This window comes from Cavia porcellus, unplaced genomic scaffold (genome assembly GCF_034190915.1).
Source record: "Cavia porcellus strain 051 isolate PalLab524CR breed Dunkin Hartley unplaced genomic scaffold, mCavPor4.1 scaffold_4, whole genome shotgun sequence".
NCBI lineage: Eukaryota > Metazoa > Chordata > Mammalia > Rodentia > Caviidae > Cavia > Cavia porcellus.
Window position 1 is genome coordinate 116,146,935 of NW_026947487.1, and position 24,457 is coordinate 116,171,391.

Sequence of the window (24,457 nt, forward strand, 5' to 3'; positions counted from 1 at the left end):
GTAACAGACAGCCCACGCCCGGTCTTCTGAGGGCTTCTTCCAGGCACAGCCCTGCACCCCTTCCATCCTGCCCACATGGTGGATATAAACTGAGCTGTGCTCAGGAGGACACTGCCCACCACCCTCTAGCCCGATGCTGGAAGCTGTGGAAACCAGTCCCAGGCCCTGGTCCTGTCCTGGCTGGTGTCTACAAGGGCCCTGTGGCCACTCCACTTCAGAGATCCTTGGGTCTCAAGAATTTTGCTCTGAGAAGTTTATTTATGGGAATTTTTGACCTTTGAATAAACACCCACAAGTACACACACACACACACACACACACACACACACACGAAGGAAACCATTTGTTTGTTCATTCATTCGACACAGGGTCTGGCCTTCAGCTCACTACGTAGCTCAGGCTGGCCTTGAATTGCTGGGAGTTCTCCTGCCTCAGCCTCCCAAGTGCTGTGTTAACAGGCAGGCACCACCATATCTGGCTTAATCCTTTAGAGTCAAGAAAAAAGATGATAAAAATCAAGTTGAAAGCCTTTAACTTTTCTTAAACTGCGTATTTTCACTCTGGATGGTACTTATTGACTTTCTGGTATGAAAAATGAGAAAAATGGTCCATTTATTTTCCCTTCCTTTCCTCCTACCTGCCCCAGGAAATCATTTTTTTCTTAAAGTTTAGTTTTATGGCAGTTGATTAACAAATGCTTATGCCACATAAAATCCTCCAGATTTAACTATTGCCTGAACGTACAATATTGAAAATCTGGCGAGTAAAGCAAATTAGTTAATTACAGTTGTGACACTTGAATTAATTAATCCGTTTTGTCTCCCCAGCTCTGTCTCAGAGCCGTGACATGAGACCACATGAACACAATCCCAGGGCTTTGGAGGGTTCTTGCCTTCTAGTTTTGCTTCACGAGTAAGAAGGGCTTAACGCAAGCGGAAAATTAAGATTTCTGTTAGAGCCGGTCAAGATAAACTAAAGAACCCCACAGAGTTCGAGTTATTGCCATGTTCCCAATCGGCAGTTCTATCTGTGGTGGAGGAAAGGCAAAATATCAGCCTTGCTAATAACTGAGATAACCAGCTCCAGTGTGAGCTCCCGCAATGGATTAACGGAAGTTTTAATTTTTACAGCTGCGGGGAGCTGGGTGTGAGCGGTGGGTGTGATTTGCACGGCGGGGAAAGGAGAGGGCAAGCTACATGGACAGACCAGACCGGAGCGCTGGGTGCGGCTGATCCCCGCCTCCCCGGAGTGCAGAGTGTGAACCAGGTGGTCACGCAGACCCGGGGCCTGCACTGGAATCCGGGGTCCTCTCTCCCTTGCCCCCCACCTCCCCTCCCTCTCCACCTGCCTGTTCCTCTCTGTCTCTGTCACCACGGACTCATGGGCTCAATGAACACTTACCAAGTGTCAGGGTTTAGAGCTAAAATGTCCTGGAAAGCCTCGTGTGTGTGAGTGAGTGTGCACACGAGTGTGTGTGTCAGTGTGTGTCTGTGTGTGAACATGTCCGTGTGCATAAGTGTGTGTGACTGTGGAAGGTGGCTGGCTCCCGGGGAGCTCTGCTCTGCACCACCCATCCTCAGATGGCTTAGGGGTGGTGGCCCTGGCCGGCAGTGACCCCCAGAGGCACCCGCTCCCCTACACCGGGCTCCCCCTTCCCTCTAGGCTGGGGTGGGGGGAGCCGCTGTCCTCTGCCTGGCCCCCTCAGCCCGGGAGCCCGAGACCCTGGGCCCTCTCTCTTCCTTTAAGTCTGCGTGCTGGGATTTTGTCGCAAGGCTGGGGAGGTTGTTAAGACACTGGTCAAGGCACCAGGCCGGTCACATTGCGGGGAGGGAGGGAGCCTGGACTCCTGGTCCAGCTGGGACGGAGGCACCGGGAAGGACGGCAGGAAGAGGAGAGCGAGGCCGCATAACCGAGCGGGAGGTGCTGTCCCTCGGAGCTCCGGGCGGGGGTGCTCGCTGTCACCCCAGCTCACCCATGCAGTTTGCTCAGTGCCCTGCGCTGCTGTGTGATGCTCAGATGTCACGTGCTTATCCTCACATTGGCCTCCCGGGGAGCAGCACAAGCCCCCTTTCAATGTCAGGGGACAGAGGTACAAAAAGATTAAATCAGCTTCTCCAAGGAGAGGGACAGTGAGAAGGCCAAGGTGGAGAGCAAAGCCTGGGGGCCTGGCCACGACCGCACTGCCCTCCGCCCACAGGGGACGATTCCACTGGAGTCCTGGGACAGTGCACACCCGCATGTCACGTGCTCAGCACACCCACAGGTGGATGCTGAGGAACCTGGGGAAGAGAGCACCCGTGCTGTCCCCGCAGAGTCCCAGGTGACTTGTCCCGTCTGTGCTGTCTGTGAAGGGCCCCACACGAGCCCTGTCAAACTCACACCCAGGGGCAGACATCAGGCAGGGCAGAGAAGCCAAGGTACCGGCAGGAGGGTCTCTGTCTCAGAAACACCACTGCCCACTAAGAGTGACATCAAAGACATGCAGGGGCAGCCCTGGGGGACCGTCCTTGGGAATTCCAGGTGGCATCCACCCATCCCAGAACCATTACTCACGGATTTGGGAAACAGCATTCATTGTTTAAAATTCCAATTAGAAAGGGAGACAGCAGCTGGATATAGTGGTGGACGCCTGTAATCCCAGCACTGGGGAGGCTGAGGCGGGAGGGTTGCCACAAATTCAGGGCCAGCCTGGATTACATTGTGATCTCAAGGCTGACCTAAAACTACACAGCAAGACATTGCTTTTAAAAACAAAAAGGCAGATGTCAATACGGGAAACATTAATGATGTATCTATTAACCCATCATTTTATTCACTTAATTACTGAACACCTCCTGGCTTTCCTCTTGCTTTTTCACGAAGCAGCTCCCTCCTACACACCATGAGAAAACGAGCTGGTGTCGGCTTCACCAGCATCCTTTAGACCTGGCTCATTTCTGCCGCTTTGCTTTCTCTCGACAGTCTGCCTTGAGAAATCGCTCTGTTGCCAGGTCATCTTTTTAAAACACATCTTTGCTTCTGTTTGCTTAAATCGTGATGGATTTCGGGTGTTTAAAAATAATTTTCTCATCTTGCAACCAGCGCTATGAGAAGCACCCCTGTTGTTGCCACCTCTTTGCAAGAGGCTCAGTCTTTCTGCAGCCTAGTATCTGGAAATAAAGTCTGTCCGGGCGTCGGTTCCTGCACTGTAGACGGCTATGTAACAGCTTTTCAACAGGGCTGAATCTCTTTGCATCTCATCAGCATGCCATGAAAATATCCACCCCTCTGCAGTGATTAATTATCCATCATTAAGCATGCTACCCACCCGGACGGGAGGAAGTGAGCCCCAGCCAACAGCACCCCTTGGGCCATCTGGACCTGATGCCCTCATGTCCGCTGTGGCCCTCGTCCACCTCACAGTGGCCGTGCTGCTGAGAGGCCATCCCACACGCGTTCCAGGAGGAATCTGCACTGGGAAATTGCTCTGTTTTCTTTCAGAGTTTGTGGATAAATTGAGGGTTAAATTGCTTCCAAATGAAGCGGAAGGTTTGCAGCAAAGTGCTTGGCTCTGAAGGGTGTCAAAACCACAGTGCGGAGCACTTTGGAAGTATTTAGGGGGGCTCCTGGCGGAATGGATGCTCACAGGAGCGGGGATCTGTCATTTGGGGGACCTCTTTCGCTCTGGAATTCCTTTTCGGGGGTAATGTTACAGATTGGCTGGCTGTCTCTCCTGCGGAGCTTGCAGGACCTGACCGTGCCTGTGCTCTAACTCAGGGTGGGAAGTCAGACTCGCGCCCAGGAACCCCAGGAACGGGGAAGGGCGGCCTTAGCATTTGGGGAGTTGTTTACGGAGACAATGACATTGCTAACCCTAACCCTAACCCTAAAAGCCACATGAAACCTAAATGGCGTTTTTGACGTGGAATGGGTTTCATAAACCTGCCATGTCTTACTTTCTCCCCAGACATTTATACTTTAAATTTAATCACGTCGAAGTCTTAAGTGGCATGATTTTATTACACGTGGAATTTATGGAATCCAATGTTTGCTTTTTCTTTAAAAAATGACCCCCAGTTGGGGTGCGCTGATCCTAAGCGCTCAGGGCTGGCCGGTCACCGTTCCCCGAAGCCGTCCTTGGTGGATGGGGCGCATTTGTGGTCTGTTAGGGCATTATTCTTTTGGGGTTTCTTACTACGTGGCTGATAGAGGAGCTGACCCCTCTCTGAAGTCCCCAATTATAACGGAACTGTGTTTTCTGGGGGAGCTTCTGGGGTGTGGCTATTAGGGAATTGGATTTAGGAAAACAGGCATGTAGTTTGCTCATCTGAATGATTAATTCCCTGGCTCAGCTGTCCAGCCCAGCAGAAGACCCTGCTCAGTCTCCTCTATTTCTTGTGGTGTCGGGGGCTATAGCTCGCAGGGGCTGAGGAACGGGTGCCCTGACTTCCAATGACATCTCCTGAGCTGCCCTGCTGAGACTGCTCTAGAGGTCAGGGAGGGTGGCCTTGTCCTCCCAGGGGCAGACTGGGGTTTGTCTGAGTCAGCCAGGGCCCCCCAGCTTCTGGGAAGCCACTGGTGTGGAGTCAGCAAGCTGCCTCATGGTGCCCACCTGGGGGGCTGCTGCAAGCTTCTGGAATAGTGTGCATGCTCTGGCTCTGAGAAGCACCACTGCTCCCCCTCGGGCGCCCTCCCCGCGGGGCCCAGCTGTGGCTGGGAGCTCTGGGCCTCGGGTGCCTCTGAGCTGCAGGAGTCCTGCCCTCACAGGGCCCTGGACTTCCCTCTCCTGCCCCCTGGACCTCTCAGGTCTTGGTTTCTCTGCCTTCCCTTGTGTTTGGGGACATTGACCGCTCAATGGCTGGTCTTTCTGCACTGTTTCTCTGGAGGGCTTTGGGGGCCCTTTTTTTTTGGCTAAGATTGAGGTTGTTTTAAGAGCTACAAGGTGCGGGGGGCGGGGGGGGGGAGAGGAACCAGGAAGAACCAGGCGTTGTTTACACACAGCGGCTCCCCACCACGAGTGTAAGCCCTGTAAAGGGGACTCATGAAAAAGATGAAAGGACAATAAAAGAATAGATTGAGGTTATGGGCTTTGGCACAAAACTCATACTAGAGGCAAGGGCTCTGCGTGCTTGGAAACCATCTTCTTTCCCAGCCCTGGGATGGAGCCTAGGGCTCCTACGTACCAGGAGAGCAAGTCACCGCTGTGCTCCAGCCCCAGCCCTGTTTAAAATTTTAAATTTGACGGCCGATAAATACATAAAAAATGCTCCACAACACTGACCACTAGAGAAAGGCAAATTAAAGCAACAATTAAGCGTCCATCTTAACTCGGAAAGAACAGATGTCATCAATAAATCAAGTAACAAGGAGAGCTGGTGAGACCCTGCGGAAAGAGCAGTGCCTCTGCCCTGCTGGTGGGGATAGAAACAAGGTGTCATGGTTTACGTCGGTGGCCCCCAGGCCTCAGGCATTTGCATTGTGCATTTGTGATTGGTTCATTGTCCAGGGCTTGGGTTGGGGGTGTCAGTGCTACACCCGCCTAGGTGGAGCCAAGATGTGATGTAATGGCAGGAAAAAGGCGTGTCTTTCTCTTTGCTGGTTTGAGCTTGCTGTTTGCAGCTGCCATGAACTGCGGCCCCGCCATGCCACCCTGCCTTGGAGCCAACTGAGTGTGGACTGAAACCTCCACAAACTATAGGAAATAAACCTTTCCTTTCCCAACTTTGGGCTTTAGGTATTTTGTCTCAGCAAGTAAAAAGTAACTAAGACTCTAGTGTAACAACATGCAGACCAGGACGGAGATTCCACAAAATATCAAAACTAAAAATTTCATCCCATCAGATCCAGGAATCTTTTCCAAGCAGTTAGAGATGTCCTACCACAGCAATCTGTTTACCAAGGCACAGTTCAGAGCATCTGTATCATGGAAGTGGCCTCTATGACTATCAATAGATGAATGGATACGGAAAGTGCAGGATTTACATGCAGTGGAGTATTACTGTGCCATAAAGAAGGCTAGACTTGAGTCACTGCAGGAAATGGCTGCGCCTTAAGACTATGGTGTTCAGTGAAATGAATCAGACACACAAGCTTAAATATCACATGGTTTCTCTTATGCAAGGAACCCAAAGTATAAATAAAGAGCAAAAAAAGATAGATACTAGGAAGTAGGAGATAGATCTTTCTCAAAGGAGAAGGGGTCAAGAGATGGGGGGCAAGGGAAGGGCAAGGAGCGGGGTGAACAAGGAATCAGAGGTGCTATGTAGAGGTACAGACTCCCCACAAGCATGTACTAGTGGAAATAAAAACTGAAGAAAAGCCTTGAGGCAGAGCCTCCTGGATTGCTCGGGCTGGCCTTGATTTGTGGTCTTCCTGTTTCAGCCTCCTGAGCAGCTAGGATTACAGTGTGCGCCACCAGGCCCGCTTACTTTTTGATTGATTGCACTGCTGGGGATTGAACTCGGGCCTCAGGCGCGCCAGCCAAGTGGTAAATCCCTTCCCGTGGCGACAGGGCACCTGAGCCCACCTGGCTCATCATCTCGCTGTGGGCCTCCGCCCAGCTGGCCAGGAGCTCGCAGCCTCTCCTGAGCAGTGTGTGTTGGAACCGGAGGCCTGCACAGTCTCACAGGGAGCTTCGGCTGGGAGCTTCTGGCCTTGCTTACAGAGACAGGCGAAGCACTGTCTCTGTGGAGCAAGCAAGAATTGCTGATCTGTGACCATTTCCGCAAGTCTATTCACCTCCTTTGGAAAATTAGAATTTCTGTTTGAACAAAAGATTTTCTTCTGGTAATCTATTGATGGCTGACATTGCAAAAGGCATTTTATTCTGTGAATGAGAGCCAGAAGTGTGGGTGTGAGGGGGTGAAGGTCAGGGGCAGAAGGGGTGAAAGGGGGTGCGCAGGGCCGGAAGGAGCAGGGGCTGGGTGGGCGCTGGCGCCCTGTGCAATGTGCCAGCCCAGTGGGAGAGGAGGGGTGGGGTGAGAGGGGAGCAGAAGGGGAAGGGAAGGGGCAAAGGGGTGGGGAGGGGAAAGGACAGAGGGGGGGGGAGCCTGGAGGGGGGAGGGGAGGGGCAGGGCCGGGCCTGGACCCCCCCACCTCCTTCTGCTGCACACAGCGAGGTCCTCCCGGCCCCCACCCTGTGTCCCAGCAGCTGCTCCCCCACCCTTGCACGCAGAGGCTGCCTAAGTGTGTGCACAGGGACCTTGGCTCTGTAGTCACATGGCTTGGAATCCTCATCCCCAGCCCTTTGTAGTTTTTATTTTGAGACACAGACTTGCTAAGTTGCAAGTGATCCCTGCAAGCGAAGCTGGGCTTTCCAGCCAATAGCGATCTGGGTGTGTGGGAGGTGAGGCCCAGGGCACCGGGAGTCAGGGCTAAGCAGAGGCAAACAGTTGCCTGGATGCCAGCAGACCAGCAGGGGGGAAGCTGCCAATCAGAGGCTCACACAGATCCACAGATACCCCCTGTGAAAAGTCCTGTGAGGTCGGGGTGGGCTGTTGGAGAGCAACAAGCCAGAGGACCTGGCCAGGTCTGAAGCATTTCAACAGACTGCCCTGATGATGCAACGCTGGAGCGGACACATAGGAGTACGTAGGTGTTGGCTAAGTGAATAAGGAGTGGGGAGGAGGAAGGTGTTTCAGAAAACAGAAATGGCACATACAAAGGCCCTGGGGTAGAATGGAATCCAGCAGCTCCAGAAATTGCTCTTGGAATATTGTTTTATTCAGAAACTAAGAAATATATAAAAACATTTTCCTCTTCAAGTATTTTTGACTATCAAGCGATACTGCACAGGAAAGTGCCTACCAAGCATTTTCTTCTTTCTGGCATGGGAAAACCAGCCAGCGCTTTGACATTCCTCCTTCTGTGAGGGGGAATGCGGGAAGTTGAACTGCTCTTGGAAAGTGATTTCTTCTCACTGCCTTTTTAGTTGCCTGCAGGCCACACACCCTTGAGGCACTATTTCTTGGGGAGTTTATTTGCTTGGCTTTGGGAGTTGGGGGTAAGCCGCAGGCTGCCTGCTGGAACTTCAGTTCCAGGGTCTGCTGGGTCTGCTGGGCTGCTGGGGCCTTGGCTGAGCGACACTGCCCTCTGCTGGTCACAGAGAGGGCGGGCAGGTCCTGGACAGGCCCAGCTTCAAGCCTCTGGAGGTGAGGCGGAGATCAGCTTGCCCCTTGCCTTCTGATTCCCCTCTGCCCACTCTGGGGAAATGGAAGTTCCACCCAGCCTCACACACCCCTTACTTCGCCCTGCACACCCCCAGAAGTAAACACAGCTGCCGCTCAGAAGGGAACATCCAGAGGCCTGGACTTGGTGGTGAGCTTTCCGAACTGAGGAGCAATCAATCTGGGAGTCTGGGCCAGCTTCATGCATGCCATGCACAGGACATGGCTCAACGCTCTGCTGTTGTTGTCTTGAAATTTTTGATCGGTTCTGGGAAAGACCCTGAGGTTTCATTCGGTCTCATGATGGTAAATTGTGTCACAAGCTCTGTGAGGAAACCCAAGCCTCCTCCCAGGGCTCCTTCTAAATTGCACCCAGGTCAGCTCCAGGTTTGGCCTTCCAATCAGATCAGTCCATCAGTCTAGGCTGCTTCTCAAGCTAGACCAATGAGACAGCCCCAGGATGTCCCGGGAACTTTGGTCCAGTCTCTGGAAGGAGTGCTGCTTGAGGTCCTTGGGCCAATCTGAACTGGTGACCATTTTGCCACAGTGGCCAGAGCCAGCACGCAGGACAGCCCAGTTCACCGCGGGTCCTGAGGAGTCTGGGACTTAGATCAGCAGTGGCTGAGTGAACCCCAAGCCCACACATCCACCTGTTCACAAAGGCCACTGCTGGCTCCCTGCTGGGTGGGTGGCTCCCGGTGGTCAACAGCTGAGCACAGCAGGCTGGTGATAAGGAACGAAAACACCCCGAGCAAAGTCCTGGTCCCTCGTTCCTGACCATCCTCCAGGGATTTTGGGGAACTGAACACTGTGGGAGGGACCTGCATGGGGTTGGGGGGCAGTGGTACCCAGGTCCCGGGCATCCTGCGCCTGTGTCCGAGCCAGCATCCCTGGATGCCTTTCTCTGCATCCCCAACTACAGACCTGGGGGGTGGCTGCTCAGGGTCATTTTCTGTGACCACAGCTTTCCGGGGTCCTGGAACCTTCTTTTCCTGGCAGCCTTTGCAGTCTGTGCCAGGCCGATAAACAATCAGCTGTGTCCCATAGCAGAGTGCAGTGTGGAGCTGTCAGCTGAGCTTCCTGGCACAATGTTCATTGAGCAATCCGCTTTCTCCTAGGCACAAGGGCGGGATGGGTAGGAGTGTTATGGCTGACACACTGTATCAAGTTGAGAAGTTTAACTAAAGACTTGGCAGGGAGCCAGGGTCCTTACTGTGTAAACATCCTCATGTTGTACAAGAGGAGGGCACTGAGGTTTTGGGAGTGCTGCATCTGCCCTGCGGGGCTGGGCGTGGCTTGAGTGCAAGGTAAGGGAGGAGAAGAGGCCTTTGCTCTGACCGCTTTTGGGGCTGCTGCCTTGAAGTGTTGCCCCTGTGCCATTCCACCGTGCTTTGGAGCCAGCTGATTATGGACTGAAACCTCCACACACAGTGAGCTAAATAATCCTTTCCTTCCTTCATTTTGGGGGTCAGGTAATTTGTCCCAGCAAGGAGAGAAAAGTAACCAAAACAGGCAGGCAGGTGGCCAGCAGGAAAACACGAGGGAGGACGGATGTCCACGGTGAGTCCAGCTCATACTGGTCTCTTCCGTGCTGTGCAGAAGGGCTCTGTCCTGCAAATATCTCCATCGTCCCTTCTTGGAAACTCACCTGGGACACATCAGCAGGTTCAAAGTTCAACAGTCTGGTGTAATATAAATCAGGACCATGTAGTTAGTGTAAGGTTTCCAGCTTCTTGGATGAGAAAAAGGGGCAGGGGAAAACTGGGTGTGGGGGTGCACACCTGTAATCCCAGCACTCAGGAAGCTGAGGCGGGAGGATCATGGTGAGTTCAAGGCCTGTCTAGGCTGCATAGTGAGACCTTGCTTCAAAACAAAAACAAAAAGAAACAAAAACAAAAACAAAAACAAGAGAGAGAGAAGGGAAGAGAAGTCTGCAAAGCAGCCTCCACCCCTTAGCAGATAGGACAGTCATCTGTCCTCTGAAGCTACTTTCAGCTGAACTTGGGTGTCCACATGTGTCCAGTGGAGGTCACTGACTGATCAGAGGACCTGTGGCTCACACCCCTGAGTGATGAGTGACCATCATGTGTAACCTTCCAGCCTTCAGCATGAAATCAAGTGGCTGAAAATCAGGAGGAATAGACTTGCTCGTAAGGGACACAAAGAAGGCAGAACAAGCAAGGCGAAATGGCGCCCACCTGTAATTCCCACTAGCTGGAGGCCGACGCAGGAGGATCGCAAGGTGAAGACCAGCCTGGGCAACTTAGCAAAACCCCGCCTCAAAAAAAAATAAGAGACACTGCTGGACCTTGCTCAGCGCTGCCCGGGTTTGATCCCCAATTATTCCAACTGTTTTCAGTGGAGATGGCTGCAGGTTGATCGTGCAGCCAAGGGGCTTTTTCTAAAAGTCTTCGGGCTCGTGTTTTAGACTCTGCTGGGCTCGCTGATATTGATATAGAAGTCACAGAATATGAGGCATGTCCGTAATTGTCTCTGGGCATGTTCTCTTAAAAAGAAGAGAAATGTTTAATGTTGGAGTAAGAAGAAGAATCATAAACTGCAGGGCAGAGCATAAGAAAGGAGACAGCCTGCCGGGAAGCCAGGGGAGATGCTCATGCCTCTCTGGGGGCCCTGGACCCAGCACCACCGGCCTCCGCGTCACGTGTTGGCATGGTTTGTGACATGCATACACGGGGCACCTTGATGCTCTGCACTTCCCGGTCCTCTTGCCTTTGTACAGTGACTATTTCCCCTCTTTTGAGAATGGCTGCTTGGATATTAGTTGCATCTTCCTTGGAGCTATCAGCTTATTATCTGCAGCCCAAAAGTGAGGATTGTGGCGTGCGCATTGGCACATGAGACCTGCCGGGTTGCTGTGCTTGGGGGTGAAAATCAGGGGGCCAGGGGCTGTGCTGCCGGCATCAGGAGGCTCCAGCCAACTTCTCAGTGGCCTTTTCCTCAACACCAGTGCTCCTGCTGGGGCCAGGCCCTGGCTGCACGCTAAAGAGAACTTGGGGATAAACAAGCCCCGGTCCCCAAGGGCCTGCGGGGTGTCTCAGGCAGCAGGGAAGACAGATGCGCCCCAGGCTCCTGTGCTCATAGTACAAGGCAGTCTATTCTCGGAGGCCTCGGAGATATGGGGGTGTGGTGGGAAGGAAGAGGAAGCAGGGATTTGGGTTGGGGTGACGGCCCCCTCCTGGGCCGAGGCCTCAGAAGGCCAGGGCTGGGCTGGTCTGCACTTTCCTTAAAGAGCCCCCTAACTTTCCACCAGCCACCGGATCAAAGCTGCCACCCTCGGGTGGGCAGGGGACACCCGGTCACTGTTGGCTGAGGCTGGGGAAGCACACACAGCAGCCCTCTGCAGAAACCTCTGAGCTCTGCTGCGTGCCTGGAAACCTTCATCGTGAAATCTTGGGGGAAAATGAGCTCTTAATTCAAATTTATTATTCCCTTCTTTCTTTTGCAATTTCCCGTTTTTCTCAAGTTGCTCTTTGATTACTAAACTTTCCAGCTCCACAGCAATTACTTTCTGCAAACAAGTTGTCAGGAGCCTCAGATGAATGCTAGACCTAATTTAATTCCCAGTTTACTTACTTATGGAAAAAAGGCTTAATTTCTCCAAACCCAATCAACCCTTGATGCACCAGTCGATTTCTGTGAAAGAGCTGGCTGTCACACACGAAGCCAGTCATCCAGAGATTACCTTTGTCACGTTCCTCCTGCCTCCCACAGTGTACCCAACACCCCCAATTTAAAGGAGGAGAGATTTTGGTTCATAGTTTTAGTCCGTCGTTGGCTGACACCAAGCAGGAAGACATGGGAGAAGGGTCTGGCGGAAGACAGCTGCTTACCTCATGGTGGCCAGGAGGCTGAGTCCGAGGGAGAAAGCGGGCAGGGAAACAGACCCTCCCAGGTCACAGCCCTCATCCAAATGAGCTCCTGGACAGTGGGAAAAGAGTGGTGTTCAGAGCTTCAGGACACCCTGCAGGCCAACGAGAGGGGACAGGCATGGTCAGGTGACAGGGGCCTGTGTATGGCTGAGCCAAGCTCCGGGTCCCAAATGAGTGCATACAAGGAACTTTGACCCGGAACTACTTCCCTAGACATGAAATCTCTGCCCAGACCCCGCCAGACAGCAGGGGACAGATGCATTCCAGCGCCACACATGGGAGCTACGAATTAATGCTCGGAAAACTTGGGGATGGTTTCTTCTGTGACCCTCAAGTGTGGTCATTGTCACCAGGGGGCCCTTAATGGTCGATACATTGTGTCAGCTTGAGCAGGTCAGAAGCTTAACAGTGATTCAGTGGGGCCCCAGCACTCACATCCATCCCCCCTTGAAACTGCCCATCAGCCCGCTTGGACCGGGGCAGACACTCAGCCAATGAGAGCCTCTCTCTGTACCTAATACCTGGCTTGGTAGCTCCAGTTCTGGGAGTTGGGGAAACTGAGGCAGTGTTGTACGTTAACAGTTGTGGTTCCCCAAAATATATCCTGCTCCTCGAACCCCCAGTATCTGTGAGAGTGACCTCACTAGGAAATAGAATCTTTTACAGATACAGTGAGTTCAGATGAGGTCTTCGCAGATTTGGTGGGTATAATCCAGTAACTGGGGTCCCCTGTCAGAAGAGGCGAATTTGGACACAGACCACAGATAGGAGGCCACTGTGTGAAGCCCCACAGACCCACAGAGGGAAGATGGCCAGGTGACAGTGGACGCCAACTGGGCAATTCAGCTGTGAGCTGGAAGCCACAGGAAGGTCCTTCCCTGGGGCCTTCGAACCCTGTTGTCACCTTCCTGACTTCTGTCCCCTGGTGCCTTGGAGAATAAGTTTCTCCTGCTCCAAGGCAGGCAGTGTGGTAGGGCGGACTGAGGACAGCCACTCGGGAGTGGTGGTGGCAGCTTGGAGAGCTGTCCTCGGAGTCCTAGGCTGTGACACCCACGTGGCCTCCATCTGCCTTGGCTGGTTCCTTTCTCTTCCTTGCCCTGAGACAATCACAGCACGTTGTTAAGGCCGCGCTGCAGGTGGCGGAGGCTGCGGGGGCCGTGGGCAGTGTTCCACTTCCAGTACGGACTCCAAAGCCCAGGCTTTTGGAAGCGGCTTCCTGCCCTCTCATTTCAAGTTCATGTTTGCATCTCCTGGTTGAAAGGGAGCCCTGAACCCAGCCTGGCGGTGCACGCCTGCAATGCCAGCTGCCTCAGTTACTAAGAAGGTATTTTCTTAGACAAAATACCTGATGCCCAAAGTTAAGGGAGAAAAGGTTTTGTGGCTCACAGTTTGTAGAGGGTTCAGTCCATAATCACTGGGCTCCAAGGCATCACAGAAGAGGAACAGTCCATGGCAGCCAGAAGGCAGTGGAGCAGCAAGAGTCACCACAGCTCTCTCTATTCCTGTATCTTAACCAGGCTACTCGGGGCAGGAAGCCCTCACACCTTTAATCCTCGTGCGTTTGGTCCTAGTGTGCACTGTGAATCCCTTTCAGCCACACACACCCTGGACCCACCCAGCTCTGAACGCTCCACCTAGGACCCCTTGAGGTTGGGGGGAGAACCAGGCACAGACTGTAACATCAGAGCTCTGGGAGACTGAGGCAGGATGATCCCAAGCTGAGCACAGCCGGAGGAATTTAGTGACTTGGGGAGACCTCATCTAAAAAAAATGATTAAAAAAATTGAGCAGTGAAACTCCAGGGTGCAGTCCCCAGAACTGGGGGTTGCGGAAGGAGGAAGAAAACGGGTCCCACAGCTCCGGGTCTTGTGTTCGGGTGAGGAAAAGCAGTGCCTGCCATGCTGGCCCGTTGCCGGGAGCACGTCCCTTCCCAGAGCAGCTCTGGGCTCTGCAGCGGCTTCTCAGGAACTGGCACAGAATCCAGGTCGCACACTGTGAGGGCGCTGGGAGGGGCGTGGAGCTCTTCAGTCTGCTGATGTGTCCCTGTCCTGTGGCTGCAGGGACAGCTTCAGACAACGGCTCACTCTCATAACCCTGGAGGCGAAAGTCGGGAGCCCAGGCCTCGGGCAGAGCGGAGCTGGTTCATCTTTCTCGGCTTGGGGGAGATCTGCTGTGGTCCCCAGCTGTGGTGAGTCAGCGATGCCTGCTGTCCAGGACCGTGACTCTGCCGCACAGCCTGGCAGTCACGTGGCCTTCGCCGTGTCTGCCTCTTTTCTCTGACCGCATCTCATTGCTGGATCAGCCACATGCACATGGGCCGGGGGTTGGCATTGCCACATGTCATTGTGGGGATCCAGTTCCACCCCAACCAAGGTGCCCAGGGAGGAAGTGCTGGCAACTGGGTGGCCCTGGACTCCACGTCACCCCGGAGAGCCGACCCAGCACCCCAGGACCCCCCATCTCTCTGCTGAGCCTGCTGCCCGATTCCCCTCATCCTGGACACCTAAAGGCTTCTTGGTTTTTTATTCAAACATGAGTGTTTTTTAAGTACACAAACCAGCTTAAAACCTTCCGGGATTTCTATTAGAAATGTAACTTCATAAATATTTGTTCCATCATTAGTAATATATTGCTACTTTCACAAGTTCAGTGCGGTTTAAATGCATTGGTGTGTTATGGAAAAAGTGCACTCAGGTTAAAAGATCATGCTCTCGTGAAACAAAGACAAATGAGCTAATACATTGCCAGGTTTTCAGCAGTGAGATCTATCTTACACCAGAAAGAAGGCTGCCAGTAACGAAGCCGATAATGGATGTTAGCGAGGACACGGGAAAGAGGAACTCTTCTGCCTTGTGGGTGGGAATGTAAACCAGCGTGATTGTGACAGAGAGCTGTGTCGGGGCTCCTCAGAAACTAAAACTAGAAATTCCACCTGACCCAGCTGTTCTCCTTTGAGGTAGTTTCCCACAAGAGTTAAAGACATCCCATCCCAGAGACACAGGCACACCCATGCTTACAGCTGTACCATTCCAAATAGCTACATTCTGGACGCAGCCTACGTGGTCATCACAGATAAATGCAGAAAATGTGAGTGTAGACACGATGGAGTACTGCTCTGCCATAAAGAAGGATACACTTGCATTATTTGTAGGTAAATGGATGCACCTTGAGACCCTAACGTTAAGTGACGTAAGTCAGACACACAAGTTTAAATATTGCATGGTGGGGACTAGGAGGATCCAACAAGAAGCCAACTCGCCAGGCTTTCTGGTAAGCCGTGCAAGCCAGCAGCTCTCAGGAAGGGCAAAGTCAGCTCCTCCAGCTAGGCTACTGCCGCGTGGGCTGAGAATCAAACTCTCCCCTCCACGCTCCCCCGCCTCTGTAAGTGGCCGGCTGGTTCGGAGCACAGGCTGAGCTGATAGCGGCTAAGGTACTAAAGTGACTAAATGCTTGTGTTGGCGGGTTGATTTTGCAGGCCTGGAGCCAGCGGTCTGAGCATCTCTTGGGAGGAAGCCCATATGCAGTACAGCAAATACAGAGGAATTCCTTCTATCTTGTCTTTGAAGGCAAATATTGTTTCTGCTGTTTTGCTTTGTTCTGATTGGTTTTCTTTATTCAGTGTTCTGTTTTGATTGGTTTTATTCTGTTTTGGTTGGATTTTGCTATACCTGGTGGAATAGACAACTATTGTGAAGACAATGAGATACACTATGGTAGCTATTGTTTTCCTAGCATCCTGCTCTGAGGTTCTGTACCAATTTTTTTTTTTTATTGGTACCAGGGATCGAACTCACGACTGCACACTTGCAAGGCAGGCGCTTATGCCGCTGAGCTAAATCCCCAGCCCCTCTGTACCAATTTTGCTGCACTGTTTTGATTGGCTTTGTTCTGTTTTGTTTTGTTGGATTTTACTAACTTTAAAATAAAAACAATTTGAAAAAGTTAAATATCGCATGACTTCTCTTTATGAGAAACCCAAAATATAAAGCACAAAATAAAAGATGACCTGAAGGAGGAGGAGCTTTTCAAATGGGAAGGTGGACAGAGACGGAGCGAGGGGGAGAGTGAGGGGGAGAAGGGAAGGGGGGGGAACCAGAGCTGAAAGGAATAACGTGGAAACAGCTTCTGCACATGGCAAGGGACCACGCGACGGAGGGGACAAGCAGGGCTGGAGACGGAGGAGGGCAGACGTGGCGTCCTCCAGGACCGCTGCCCACTGTCTCTGCCATCATGCACTGCAAGCGTGCACGAATGAAAAATAAAACTCACCTGTTTTTAATGAATACTTTCCTTACTGAATAACGCACCTGCTGGTAAAAGCACGCTCTTTAAATCAGCCACAATACCCTGGAAGCTTTAATGACTGCACGCCCTTTCTCTGCCCGAGTGGAGACACTGCAGAATGGAAGTGGCTTTTAATAAGAGGCAGATTGATTTAGAGAGATGTGAGCCTTGCAAGCAAGCACCCCCCACGCCCAGCTCCTTGGGCTGGTGCCCACGCTGGGTTCCGAAGTCCGGAAAGGTCAAACTCCTGCCCAGGGCTGGGAAGTTCCGGGTAATTAAGAATCAATTCCTTTCCAATTACCTTAGGCTCAGCCAGGGTCTGAGAGCCGTCTCCACTCTTATTTCTCCACCATGGAAGAAGATAATATAAGCCGGGAAGTAATATGTTCAAAATAGTAAATTAGGGGATTTATTAAAGGTATAGGTCCCCGGCCCGACCCTGTGCATAGAATCAGGGGCCGTGGAGCCGTGGGGTGAAATCCATGCCCCAGGGCTTCTGCTGTGTGGGCCACTCATCCCTGAACTGTTAGATTATCCAGGTTCAGCCCGAGACCCTTTTTCTCCCTGGGTTGAGCCCAGAATCCTCTGGAGGATTCTTGAAGCATTAAAACCCGGCTGCCCCTGGGTGTGACGGTACACATTATGGCTCACATCTGTCATCCCAGCACTTTAGGATGCCGAGGCAGGAGGATCACAAATTCAAGCCCAGGCTATGCAAGTTAGCAACACAGTGAGATCCTGTCTCAAAATAAAACAGAGAAAGAGCTGGGTAATAGCACAGTGCCAAGTCCCTGGGTTCAATCCCTGACACCACAAACAAAACAAACAAAACAAAACAAAACCCAGGGCGCTGGCCCTGCTCCCTCAAGGCCTGGGACTCTGCATGTCTAACTCCTGAGCTCTGCTCATGCCGCTGGCCTGGGGACTATAATCTAAGGACCACTGATCTAAGGTAAATATCTCTAAGGAAATACAGTCTTTCAGTGTATGCTTTTGTTTAAATCTAAAAGTGAACAAGTTCCCATTTCCTGGATCAAAAGACAGAGCAGGTAGCCCCAGAATGGGCCTTTGGGTCCCTGCCAGGACTCCTGGAGTCCAGGAGAGGACCGTTGGGTTGGCTCCCAGCAAGACCCACACCCAGCACACCTGTGGGGTGTCAGTCACCTTGGTGCTGGGGTTGCCACAGATCCTCCCCCAGCTACTGGTTACTAAGTAGCTACTGGGAGAGATTCTTTAACTCTGAGTTGTCAAGCAGTAACTCGGGCATCACTAACAAACCCTGTCCAGCAAGGTCCTGAATACCAATGAGGGTGAATAATAGCCAGCAATTTCTGGCAGGGTTTATGGTGGGGAAAACCTCCCTTGTCGGTGACTGTGGAAATATTGTGCAGAGGGACCCTGGACTCTGCTTCTCATTGAGGAGGGCACAATGCAAGGTCACAGAGCCCTCTAACCCTCGCCTGAGGTCCTCCCCCTGACAGGACTTTGGGTGGTGCTGACGGCCGATGGGTTTCATCTAATCCGACAGAAGGCCCGGTCCAGTGACCAGTGCTCATGGAACCAGGCCAACCTGTGTCAGCCACAAACCTCTTTAACATTCTGCTTGCAAAAGACAGCATGCTTTGATGGATGGCTGTTCCCTGGCCTGGAGATTGGGGTTCTAAGGCAGACTGTGGCTCCCTGAGGAGCTGTCTGTCCCCCAGAGGAAAGGCCCATTTCCTGTTAGGACAACAGTCTTTGGCTTCCCTGCACTGCCCTGTCCATGGGCCCAGACTTCGGTTCCACAAAGCATTCGGCCCAGTCCTTTGCCTTAGTAAGTTTTGAAGCAGAATCAGCCCAATGGTCTTACATTTTCAGAATTTATCATTACAAGAAATGTATTATTTATATTTACGGGACTAATTGTTACCCATTGGCTTTCAAAACTGGGCTTTGAGGTGTGAAGGTTTATAGTTTTTGGAAACACTGAATCATGAATGTAACTTCTAACAACCTACGGAGAGTAAGAGGCCCTGAAGCCACGGGGCCGATGGAGAGGAATGGAACAGGAATGGGACTCCTGAGGGCTGGCTGGAGGGCGGAAACCTCCAGCTGGAGAGCTCTTTGGGAATGTCAGTGACCTGGAGTGCTTCTGAGGACGGGTTGCCAGGGGATTGCCAGGCACCTGGCCTGGCACAGGGCTGGTGGCTCGATCAGACAGCTCCGAGTCCAGTCTGGCTAACAGGTCATCCCTGCTGGCCAGCCAGGCTCCCTGCATTCTCCGGGCAGTGGCACCATCAGGTCACTGACAAGAAATGACCCGCGTTGGCCTGAACATTAGACCACGGACACCAGAGCCTTGAGTGTCCAAATCAGGACGTCAGCTGGCCTGACAGGACTGTGGCAGGATTACGGCTGACATGGTCGGGTGATCATCAGGAAGGGGACTTTCCCAGATGCAGGTCTCCGATACCCGAACCTGTGAGCTTAAACTAAGCACTGTGTGTGGCCCTGCCCTGCCCGGACAACCTGTCCCTGGGTCCGGGTGGGTGCAGGCTCTGCGGCTCCAGGTGCTGCTACCTAGCATCTGAGGCTGCGGGCTGGTGCACCCCTCCAGGGGGAGTGGGCAGGTGTGAGTCTGAAGCTGAGTCGGTAGCAAACACCTGGCGGCTCCCTGCCTGCAGAAACCTGTGTTCCTGCAGCCCCTCCTCAGAGGCCCCCGAGGTGGTTGGGGTTCAGCCCAGGCCCAGGCCTGTCACAGGTGGGGTGCGAGCTCCCCAGGGGGACTCTGGGCTGGGCCTGGGAAGGGGGTGTCTAACCAGCACCCTGCCCCTGCCTACCCCAGCAGCCCCCCTCTCAGCCCATTTTCTGTGGCTGTCTGTGCAGTAGCCCTGTCTGGGTAAGATGAGGCGAGGTGTATTTTGGCTCACGGTTTGGGAGGGTCACGGTGGGGCACCACTTCTACTGACAGCCGTCTCGTGGGCAGCATCCTGAGGTGACGGGCGTGTGTCCACCTCCTCCCTCTCTCCCCTCTTTTCAAACTCACTGTGATCTCTGTGCGAATCACCGCTCAAATCCCCCACCTGTGAACCCCGAGGTCCCAAATTTCCACCCTCCTGTTACAGGCAGCTGAGCTGGTTAGAAACATCGCAGGCAGTCAGACAGGGCTGGGCCCTCGGGGAGGCCGGCACAGAGGGTCAGATGTCTGGTGACCTTGGAGGAGACACACACCTCTTCCTGTGGACCAGATCTCAAGACAGAAGGAAAACAAATGCAACCACACCCTAAGTATAATCCTTCGGGATTAGGTATGGATCACCTCGAGACACCAGGAGTCACCACCCCAAGCCCCTACACGAAGAGTCTCCGGTCTGTAAAAATGTCCACTGCTGCGTGACTGGCTTTCCCATTTGTCCCTGATTTGGTCAATTTACCTGAACAATTAATCTGATTGGTTGACCACAGCTCTGCCCGCCCCTTCTGCCTTTCTTCCCACCTTAGACCCGCTTTACTTCATGGTTTTAAGTCCCTAGAAGACAGGATCTTTGGCAGCCCACTCGGGACCCCTTCTGTCTCTCTCGCTCAGAAGCACCTTTCTTTCTCTCAATAAATATATTCTGCTCTTCACCTCCACTGCCCCTAAATTCACTTTGATTTTGGAGAACACGAGCTCGTACGGACCCTTTCCCCAGTTATTCTTAATCTCAGCTGGGCAGGGCGTGGCAGGGGTGGTAAATGCTGCCATGAGTGGAAGGGGCACCAGCTGTGTTCAGTCAACTCCTACATTTCTGGTGTCACAAACAAGAAATGAGAGCCAGAGTCCTGTTTGTCTGGAATTTTTACATTTTTTATTTGTGGTGAGCTGGAGACGGAGACCATGGCCTTCACACTGAGCTGTGTCCCCAGCCCTGGCATTTTTACTTGAGACAGGATCTTGCTACGTTGCCCAGGATGGGCCTGAATTTTCAGTTCTCTTGCCTCGGCCTCCCGGGTCCTAGGATTACACTTCGGCCACCTTGCCCAACTTTGCCTGGGGTTTCTAAAGGCATGGACCTACAGGCACAACGGGGAGGTAGAAACACCTTTTCCTTCAGCCCTTTTTTGCTTTTTGAGACAGAGTCTTGCTATGTAGTTCAGCTGGCCTAGAGTTTAGAATATAGCCCAGGCTGGCCTTGAACCTGTGGTCCTCCTGACTCAGCCTCCCTCGTGTGGGGTTATAGGTGTATGCTACCACGCCTGGTTAAACATTTTCTTTCTTTAAATATTTTCTCCACTCTCAACAGAGGATAGCCCGCAGGGAAAGAGGAAGTTCCATGGGCTGCTGGGGGCCTGGCGTGTCCCCACAGTCTGTAGTTAGGAGCTGTGGTGACACACGCCCATGGCTCTAGGACTCTAGGAAACTGACTCAGAGTGAATGCAATTTGGCCTCCAGCCTAGGCAATTAGGGAGTCCTTGTCACCCCTAAAATGTTTTGGAGAGGCCACCACTAACACTGACACTTTGGGGGCCAGAAATATAGCTCAGGGGAACAAGCGCCTGCCTGGCAAATGAAAGATCCATAAAGGTTCTGAGTTCAATTCCTGGTACCTAAACAACAGAACCCCACCAGACGCTTCATAATGATGCCAGATGAGACTCCAGGTCTCACCTCCCAGATCACCCCAGGAGAATGTGGGGTACATTTGTAAGAATCCTATTATTTCTGATTTCCTGTCTTTTCTGAGCCATGACCTGATAAGACAGGAAGGACATAAATAGGCCACAGTGGTAGCAGGGCTCACCCAGTAGTCTGTGTGTAGGAGCAAGGGTCAGGCCTGCAAGGGCCAGTGGTTACTTTTCTTAGCTGTTCTGAGGTCTGAAGAACTGGCCCTGGTTGTGGAGTTGTTTTCACTTACTCAGTAGAAAAATAAAGACATCAGTCCAGGGGCATACATTTCCTATCAGTCCTGAAAAATTTAAATGCCAAGTAAAAGTTCATGTCAAGTAAACGTATTAAGTTTTGACCACACTTAGTTCAATATGCAGATTCAGGGCCTGGGCGTAGGGTTTGTCTGTCGTCAGAGCGTTTGTGTAGCAGGCGACAGGCCCTGGGTTCCATCTCCAGCTCTGGAAAAAAAATTAATTTTGAAACTAAATTTCCAGGCTGCCAAGGTTGTGGAGCTGATTGATTCTCAGACAGCCTGGATGTCAGTTCTCCACTGGGTGACAGAGCAGCCGTGCAGGGCAGGGTAATGACAGCTGTGGTAGCCACCGGGGTCCAAGTGTTTCAACCATGTGACTGCAGGCAACTGAGCCTAGCCTAGGGTCCCTTCTTTTGGAAACAGAAGCACACAGAGAAACCTGTTTGCCTCCCCCTGAGGGTTAAGCACAACCGGTGGGTGCAGCTCCAGCTAGCGCGATCCTTAAGAGTTTCTATATAATGGAGTATTACTCAGCTATAAAGAAGGATCACATTGAGATATTTATCAATAAATGGGTGCAGCTTGAGACCATACTCATAAGTGAAATAAATCAATCTCACATGTACGAATACCGAATGGTTTCCCTAATGTAAGTAATGATTCAAATATATAAAAGTATGTGGTAATCATGATTCTCCATTATGTGGCCTTGAAGCCTTATAAAGTTTTCACTTATTAATTGGAAAGGCTTTATTCTGGGCTGCTTGATATGGAAATATTTGAAGCTATAGTATATGAAGTTTTATTCAAATATTTCAAGGAAAAAGACAGACACTATGGTAACTACTATTAAGTCAGGTTATTTGGTGGTGAAGCACTAGGTTGCTGAAACAGTCATGCTTTGACCTGTATTGTTGTTATGTCCTCTTTTATCTCAATCTCTCCCTTATTCATTAAAAAACTTATTTTTTATGATTTTTTTAATTAAGGGGGAAAATTAAAAAAAATAGCAGGATATATTATAGTAACTTTTTGATTTCCTATTAACTTGATTTTAAGTCCTGTAATACTCCCACTATCTTGTTTTGACTGATTAGACTCTGTTCCCTTCTGTATGATAGTATCAAGTTTGAGGGTATAAGCAACTACTTTGAAGGCAATAAGATTCACTAAGATGCCCATTCTGGTTTGACTATTATCTCCTTTGGAAGTCCTGTAATGTTTACAATGTTTAGGTTTTATTGGTCTTGTTCTCTACTGTTTTGTTCAACTTTATAATACCTAATGAGATAGACAATTCTTTTTAAGGAAGCAAGAGGCATTATGGTAACCATTGTTGATAACCTTGTACTGTTTTTACATCGTGTACTATGTCTATCCTTGGTTTTGACTGACAGCTTTGTTTTGCCATATTTGACTTTATTCTCTTCCAAAAAAAAAAGTAATAAGAACTAAGGAGTAATAAAACCCAAAATTGTAAATTTTGTTGTAAAAAAGAGAGGGAAAAAAAGTGCTCTAAAGGATATAACTGCAAGTGTGTTTAGGGGTGTTAAATAGCTGACCATATTAATGTTTTTGTTGGATCATTGAACACAACTGTTTAGTCTCACTGTTTGAATGTCCACTTTGTATGCTTTGATACTGTGACTTGAGCAACTATCTCTAAGATGATAATGTGTAATCTATTAACTGGTGATTTCTTTTTTTTTTAGTTCTGTATTACTTGTACCCTTAGACCGCTTTGTTTTGTTTTTTCTCTTTTTCCTTTTAATTAAAAAAAAAAAAAAAGTCCACCAAGGAAGGGGCTGGGGATTTAGCTCAGTGGCATAAACGCCTGCCTTGCAAGCAGGCAGTCACGAGTTTGATCCCGATACTGATTAAAAAAAAAAAAAAAAAAAAAGAGTCCACCAAGGTAACCGCCTTGGTTGTTACACAACATTGTGCAAACTCCTTCATTTTAATCTAATTACAATGTAAACACAAGATAAAAGGAGAGCCCAGCCTTACACCAAGCCTTCACCTTGCAATGGAGATGTGACAAGTCCATTCAGGCTTGTTTGGAGGATGCCGTTCCCATAGCAACCGTGGGGGAGGAGTCCAAGGTCTCACAGAGGTGAATCAAGCTCTGGTTACCTAATCACTGAATGCATGTGACCTGGTCAGAAAGTGATTCGTTTTACTTGTAATGAAACGAAGTAGAAAAACAGCACTGAAAAGGAAAGCAAGGTTGTTTCAAATCCTGTGGCTCAAGGAAAGCAGGATTAACCCCGGGGAAGTGGCAGGCTGACGGACCCCTGGGTTTTGCAGATGAGGGCATTTAATGATAACTTTTTCTTGGGGCTATGTGCTCCATCCTACTATCTATCTATGTATCTTTTAAAGATGAGTCTCACTATGTAGTTCAGGCTGGCAATGAACTCCCTTTGTAGGCCAGGCTGACATCAAAACTGTAGTGATCCTCCTGCCTCAGCCGCTCAAGTGCTGAGATTACAGGTGTGGCACCCCCACACGGGCTCCCTAGTTTCTGTCACCCTCGGCAGGGCGTTCATTGGCCTATAAATGCACGGAGACTACAGGAGAACGTGGGCTGCACCGTGCAGCGCAGAGCATACGGGTGCAGCAAGCCCCTCAAGGCTGCATCCCGCAGGCCATGCAGCCATGTCTCAGGCAGATTCTGGTTCTGTCCAGGCCAAGAGCCGCCAGGAGTGGCCCTGTGTGGACAGCTGTGACCTCTGGCTGGAAGGTGCAGCCCCCACCGCAGACAGGTACCAACCCAAGTGCAGGGCACTGCCTCTCGCATCCACCCCAGGGTTAAGGCTCTGCCCCTGAGCCTGGGGCTGTCTGCCACCTCCCTGCGCCTCCACATCATCTCACTGAAACAGGATCTAGGTCAGGCAGCGATCCTTGGTCCGGTAACTCAGAAGCTCACAGGGGAAAGTTCAGTCTGTTCTAGGACTTGGAACCTTTACCATGCTCCCTGCTCGGTGAGTGCTCGGAATTCAGCTGGGTCCACTGAACCCAAGTGACCATAAATCCTCCTCCCCTGGGGCTTTTCCAGACAGGTGCTGTGGGGAACAGACTTGGGAAGCGTCTCAAGCGCAGCCACCAAGGCCATGACGCCTTCTGAACCCCCTTCCTCCCCTTCCGCCTTTGGCTATTTACACTTAGTTCTGCAGGCTTCGCAGGCTAACTAAGGTGCAGTGTGCATTTCCCTCTGAAGAGCTGGAGAGTCAAACAAATCACACGCAGGAAGCTCCAG

General features: G+C 51.4%; 1 long non-coding RNA gene across 1 annotated transcript; it reads right to left on the minus strand.

Moving 5' to 3' along the window:
- Positions 1 to 7,679: 7,679 nt before the first annotated feature.
- LOC134475811 (uncharacterized) lies at positions 7,680 to 19,631 on the minus strand. Its single transcript, XR_010047080.1, has 3 exons — positions 19,228 to 19,631; positions 11,996 to 12,126; positions 7,680 to 9,258 (listed from the first exon to the last, which is right to left on the minus strand). It is a non-coding gene; the product is annotated as an uncharacterized LOC134475811 (long non-coding RNA).
- Between the last annotated feature and the right edge of the window lie 4,826 nt (positions 19,632 to 24,457).